Here is a 7,337-nt window from a genome sequence, read left to right as displayed (position 1 = left end):
CTCTCGTCACTTGTAAGAGGTGGTCCGTCCATCCCCAGGCCGCAACGGCGGATGGGGGGGTCACGCCCCCGGTCCGGGGTTGGCCGGAGGGGTAACTAATCGCTAACTATTCCCCACCCCCGCCAGCCGCCCGCGCGCACTCACTCGACTGCACCGTGTCTCCTAAGTGCTGCTCCGATCCACGTCCGGCGGCCTTCCCAGCACAAATCCCAGCCCGCCCAAGTCCCACGGCTGGGAGACTCCAAGGCTCACTGCAGCAGGGAAGCAACGGGGCGGTGCAGCGCGGGCCAGACCTACGATTTTCAAAACTGAAGGCTCCACCAATCCCCGGCAAGTTTGTCTGCGGGGCTGCAAAAACCTAAGCCAATCAAGTAAAAGGAAGCACCAGTCTGGCCACCTATTGGCTACGTGGATTGGCAGTCTGCGGGACTAAGAGGAGGGGAAAGGAAGCGTTGAAACTTTAACCCGTAGAGCTTCCGGGAGCGGCCGCGCGCGACCTAGAGAGGAAGTCGCCCGCGGTCGGGGATGCGCGCGCAGGGCCTGGCACGCCGGGACTACAAGTCCCAGAGCGCACTGCGAGTGTCCCACGGAACGTGGGGTGTGCGTGCGGCCTTTAGTCCTGGACCTGGAAGTCTATGCTCGACCTGTCGGGGAAGGGGTCTTCCGCTTTGCCATTTCTTCGTCCAACTTTGTCGTCAGTACGGAATGACATCCTTACGACTTCTGCCACTTTTAAGAAATAAAAAGAAAACGCTTTATAAGTCGCATTGGAGTTTGTATTTATGTAGAGCCTGCTGTCATCTCTTGGGCGACAGCAACTTGGGCCCCTTATACTGGCCCCAAGTGTTTGGAGCTGTGGTTGTCAACTGGGCGATTTCGCACCACTACCCCCCAATTTAGCGATGTATAAATAGATTTTGGTTGTTTGGGCTAGGGGGTGCTTTTGGCATCTAATTGGTTATGCTGCTAAACACCCTACAGCGCACAGACCAGCCTCTCACTGGCAAGAAATTATCCATCCCAAAATTTCAGTATCGCTGCTGTTAAGAAACTGGTTTACACAGTCACTTTACTGTATGAGTCAGGGCTGCCATCTCCTATAAAATAAGACAGTAAAATCTTTAAGATACGTTTGTATACCCATGCTCGTTGCAGCATTATTTATAATAGCCAAGAGGTGAAAGCAACATACATGTCCAATTGATGAGTGAGTAAAGAAAATGTGGTATATACATACAGTGGAACATCATTCAACCTTTTAAAAAGAAAGAAACCCTATCAACTGCTACAACATGGATGAACCCTGAGAACACTATCCTAAGTGAAATAAGCCAGTCACAAAAAGTCAAATACTGCATGATTCCACTTAAATGAGGTATCTAAAGTAGTCAGATTCATAGAAACAGAAAGTAGAGTGTTGGTTGCCAGAAGCTGCAAGGGCCGGGGAGGGAGCTGTTCAATAGTTGTCCAATGAAATAAAAATACCATAGCAATTTAAAATCTGTCATGACTTTGTATCTCTTTTTTCATCTTTATTGAGGTATAATTGACAAAGACTATATATTTATGGTGTACAACATGGTGTTTTGATGTACCTACATACTGTGAAATAGTCACCACAACCAAGCAAACTGACATATGCATCGTCTTACATAGTCACCGTTTTTCTTTTTTCTCTCTGCTCACTCCCTCCTCCTCTTTTTCTTCCTTTTCTTCCTTTCGTCCTTCCTTCCTTCCTTCCTTCCTTCCTTTCATCTTTCTTTACTTTTTGTGGTAAGAACACTAAAGATCTACCCTCTTAGCAAATTTCAATTATCTAATATGATATTGCTAACTATATTCAGATATCTCTACATTTGAACTCTGGAACTTACTCATCTTGCACAACTGAAACTTTGTATACCTTAACCAACATCTCCCCTTTTCTCCCTCCATAACCACTGGGAACTAACTTTCTACTCTCTACTTCTATGAGTTTGACTCTTTTAGATTCCATATATAAGTGAGATAATGTAATATTTATCTATCTGTGTATTGCTTATTTCACTTAACATAATGTCTTCCAAGTTTATCCATATTGGCACAAATGTCAGAATTTCCTTCCTTTTAAAAGCTAAATAATATTCCCTTCTGTATACACACCACATTCATCTATTAATGGATATTTAAGTTTCTTCTACCTTTTGGCTAGTGTGAATAACGCTGCAGTGGATGTGGGAGTGCACAAATCCTCTTAGGAAACTAACTTTATTTCCTTTAGATATGTGACCACAAGTGGGATTGGTGGAGCAGAAGATAGATCTATTTTTAATTTTTTGAGGAACCTCTGTACTGCTTACAATAATGGCTTTAGCAATTTACATTCTCACCAACAATATACAAGGGTTCCCTTTTCTTCACATGCTCACCAACATGTTATTCTTTTGTCTACTTGATAATAGCCATTCTAATAGATGTGAGGTGGTATTTCATGGTTTGGATTTGCATCTCCCTGATAATTAGTGATGATGAGCTTCTTATCATATCCTTTTTGGCCATCTCCTTTGGAAATATATATATTTAAGTCTTTTGCCCATTTAAAAACATCAAATTATTTGGGGGTTGTGGTTGTTGTTAATGAGTTATAGGAGTTCTTTATGTATTGTGACTAGTAACCTCTTATCAGATATATAGTTTAGAATTATTTTCTCTTATTCTGAGTGTTGCTTTTTCACTCTTTTGTTTCCTTTGCTGTATAGAAGTTTTCAAGCTGGATGCAATCCCATTTGTCTATTTTTAATTATATAAATGAGTTCTTTAATTATAAAAAACTTACATTGTTTCTTTTTCTTCTTGAACTCGTATTTAATTTATACTTTGACATAGTTTTATTTAATGCAGTGTTTAAAATTTTAATTGATTATTCTAATATCTGAGATTATATATATTATATATAATTATGTACATAAGTTTTATATAATTATTATATAAAATAATTAAATAATAAAAATTATTATATAATAATTAAGTAATTATTATATATATAATGTTTTTCCTTGTGACCACAAAGCTCTAGGTCTTAAAACTTTTCTTCTGGAAGTAAAATTGTCATTATATGCAGATGACATGATACTATATATAGAAAACCTTAAAGGCTCCACACAAAAACTACTAGAGCTGATAAAAGAACTCAGCAAGGTAGCACGATATAAGATTAACATACAGAAATCAGTTGCATTTCTTTACATTGACAATGAAATATCAGAAAAGGAAAGTAAAGAAATAATCCCTTTTAAAATTGCATCCCCCCAAAAAAGCAATTTAGGAATAAATCTGACCAAGGAAGTGAAAGACTTATACTTGGAGAAGTACAAAACATCGTCTAAGGAAATTAAAGATAACTTAAGAAATGGAAAGATATCACATGTTCTTGGATTGGAAAAATTAATATTGTTAAAATGGCCATACTACCCAAAGCAATCTACAGATTTAATGTGATCCCATCAAATTACCCAGGACATTTTTCACAGAACTAGAACAAATAATCCTAAAATTTATATGGAATCATAAAAGACCCAGAATTGCCAAAGCAATACTGAAGAAAAAGAACAAAGCTGGAAGAATAACCCTCTCAGACTTCAGGCAATACTACAGAGTAACAGTAATCAAAACAGCATGGTATTGGTACAAAACAGACATATGGATCAATAGAACAGAATAGAGAGCCCAGAAATAAACCCACAAACCTTTGGTCAATTAATCTTTGACAAAGGAGGCAAGAACACACAATGGAGTAAAGACAGTCTCTTCAGCAAATGATGTTGGGAAAACTGCATGTAAATCAATGAAGTGAGAACACTCCCTCACACCACACACAAAAATAAACTCAAATGGCTTAAAGACTTAAACATAAGACAAGACATTATAAACCTCTTAAAAGAAAACATGGGCAAAACATTATCTGACATAAATCTTAGCAATGTTCTCCTAGGGCAGTCTACTCAGGCAATAGAAATAAAAGCAAAAATAAACAAATGGGACCTAATTAAACTTATAAGCTTTTGCACAGCAAAGGAAACCATAAGCAAAACAAAAAGACAACCTACAGAATGGGAGAAAATATTTGCAAAAGATGAGACAGTACCTCCATTTAAATAAACAAACAAAAAACAAACAAATGAATCTAATTACCCCAAAAAAAATTAAAAAGAAAAGATATATCCATGTTGAATCTATTCACATCAAATCCCTGGAATCTCTTATCTGTGACCTTATTTGGAAAAAGGGTCTTTGCAGGTATAATTAAGGATCTTGAGATAAGATCATCCTGGATTACCTGAGCGGATCTGAAATCCAATGACACGTGTCCTTGTAAGAGACACAAAAAGGAGACACATACAGAAAGAAGAGAAGATGATATAAAGGTAGAGGCAGAGACTGGAGTGATGTGGTCACAAGTCAAGGAAGCCAGTGACCACCAGAAGCTGGAAGAGGCAAAGAATGAGTTCTCTCTTAGAGCCTCTGGGGGAATATGGCCCTGACGACACCTTGGCTTCTGGCTTCCAGTCTCTAGAACTGTAAGAGAATACATTTCTGTTGTTTTAAGCTACAAAATTAGTGGTCATTTGTTATAGCAGCCCTAGGAAACTAATACAGTAGTCAACTTAAAAACGAGTCAAATAATTTTGAGTGATTTTCCTTGGCTCTTGATGAATTGACAGATGCTACCAATACTGCTAGTTGTTTATCTGAAGAGTCAGTGCTGAGACTGACTGACAGAGGATTTAGCCTCTGTGAATAGTCTGGGTGTGACAACTATAGTTGAGAATATTTTCAAAGGAGTTGCGGAAACACTAATCCAGTTCAACCTAAAGTGGAATCAGCTAAGACGTGTTACAACTGATCAGGACAAAAACATGTATAAAGCAGAAAAACAGGTTAACTGGACAATTTTACAAAGCTTGTGAAAATGTATGGCATTAAAAATCTGTAATTATTTTCCAGAAAATGTCTGAATCTATCAAATGTTTTGTTTGTGTGTGTGTGTGACTGGATGCTTTATTTCATGATGTCTTCTTATTCAACCCTTTGTTTTTTTGCTTTTTTAAAATTATGTATTCTTTAACCAGCAGTGTCAACAGTGAACTTCATTCACTCTCATAACCTTAACCATCTTCAGTTCCATGAATTTTTGTCAAAAATAGATGCTGAATATCTTGACTTGCTCTACTACATGACAGTTCAATGGATTAGCAGTGGTAGAGATTTACTGTGATCTTGTGAGTTTAGGGCCAAAATTAAAAGTTTTCTAAATGAGAACTGTCCTCAACCCATATTGCAGATCACTGAATGGCTTTGAAAATTAGGTTTTGCTATAGACTTGATAATGTTTCTTAAAGATTTCAACTTAAAATTACAAGGCAAAACAGTACTAATGTGCCAAATTTATAACGCAGTGAAATCATTTCAATGACGGTTAACACTGTCTGAGTCACAAGTAAAGCCAAATTGCTTATTATGCTTCCCATGCTGTCAAATGTTAAAACAAAACTCCAGCTCTCCATTCCCACACGAATTTGCAGCAGACATACTTCCAAGCTCAAACTGCATTTCCAGCCCAGTTTTTCAGACTTTGATGCAAATGTCAAGGAAATTTCCATTATTTCAAAATCCATTTCACTGTGCACTTCAGGAGCTTCCACCTGATCTCCAATTGGAAGTGATTAATCTGCCATGTGAAGACCTGCTAAAAGGCAAATAGCGGGAGAAGAATTTAACAGAATTCTATAAATGCCTTCCTGGTGATGAATAGGATCAACTGAAATCATATGCTCATGGGCGGACATCAGTATTCGGCAGCACATGTCTGTGTCAAAAGACATTTCAGAAAGGTAGTGGGTAAAAATCTCGCTGTAGATCTGCATTAACAGACACCGCAATAGAGTGTTAATAACAGAGAACACTAACTCTCAGCCACAATCACGGAAATATCCTCCACACACCACCCTCACCTCCCAAACAAAATTCTGTTGTTATTAGTAGGCCTAGACCTTTAAAAATCATACTCAGTTATAATTAAAATAAACAACAAGGTCCTACCATATAGCATAGGGAGCTATATTTAATACCTTGTGATAGCCTATAATGAAAAAATACGAAAAGGAATGTATATATGCATACAATTATATACATACAATTAAAACATTGTAGATATCTGTTTCCTCTCTTGTTACCGAAGTACTTACGTAATATCCTGATTTTTGTCTCTTGGCCCACAGCCTAAAATATTTACTGTTTAGCCTTTATAGAAGTTTGCTGGTCTCTACACTAGAATAACATTTCTGGAATTAAATATGGGTACCCCTTTAGGAATCTGCACCTCAGTCTAGGGTACATGTGACTGCAGCTCCTGGCCAAGCCCTTTGCCCACAGGACAGCTGTCGGCACTTCCCCTTGCCCCGCTGCTCCTGGACAGGCAGTTAAGCCCAGTGGGGCAGGAAGCGCACGCGCAGCACAGTCTCACATGGGCACGTCTGCGCAGGCGCAGGCAGTACGAAGCCGCTGATTGGGTTTGCAGGTGGAATGCGGCGGAGTGAGTGCTGAGCTGTGAAGTGCACCGTCCAGACGGTTTCCTTCCAGGCAGTTTGTGCTAGAGGGTCTGGCGACCAACAGAGGATGGGCTCCCCTGGCTGGGGCTTCATGGTTCCGGTGGTGATGGATGAAGGAGCCTGGGGCCAGGTCCTGGTTTCTTGGACACCTCGGATTATCCTCAATGAGGGTTTCTTTTTCTTTTCTTCTCTTTTCTTTCTTTTCTTTTTAATATTTTAATTGTGAAGCATAGCACACATCTAGAAAAGGACACAAAACAGAGATGTACAGCTTATTAGTGTGTCAAAATCATTCCTTAAAAACTACCTCTCAGATCTAGAGATAAAGCTTTGCCTGTCTCCCAGAGCCCCCTCCCCTCCCTGCTTCTTCTCAGTCACCGCCCCCCACTAAGTAATGCTTTTTTTTGAAAAAAGTATGAGAATCATGGTATTGCTTATACAGCAGTCTCCCCTTATCCATGGTTTCACTTTCTGCGGTTTCAGTTACCCAGGGTCAAACGCAGTCTAAAAATATGAAATGGAAAGTCCCAGAAATAAATAATTCGTAAGCTTTCAATTGCGCCCTGTTTAGAGTAGCATGTTGGAATCTCACACCACCTGCTCTATCCAGCCGGTGACAAGAGTCATCCCTTTGTCCGGTGTATCCCATCCATTAGTCACTTACTAACTGCCTTTGTTATCGGATCAGCTCTGGAGGCATCACAGTACTTCTGTTCAAGTCGCCCTTCTTCTCCTCAGTGATGGCCCCCA

This window comes from Camelus ferus, chromosome 10 (genome assembly GCF_009834535.1).
Source record: "Camelus ferus isolate YT-003-E chromosome 10, BCGSAC_Cfer_1.0, whole genome shotgun sequence".
NCBI classification, from domain to species: Eukaryota; Metazoa; Chordata; class Mammalia; order Artiodactyla; family Camelidae; genus Camelus; species Camelus ferus.
The sequence above is the reverse complement of the archived record's forward strand: the minus strand, read 5'-3'. Positions refer to the sequence as shown.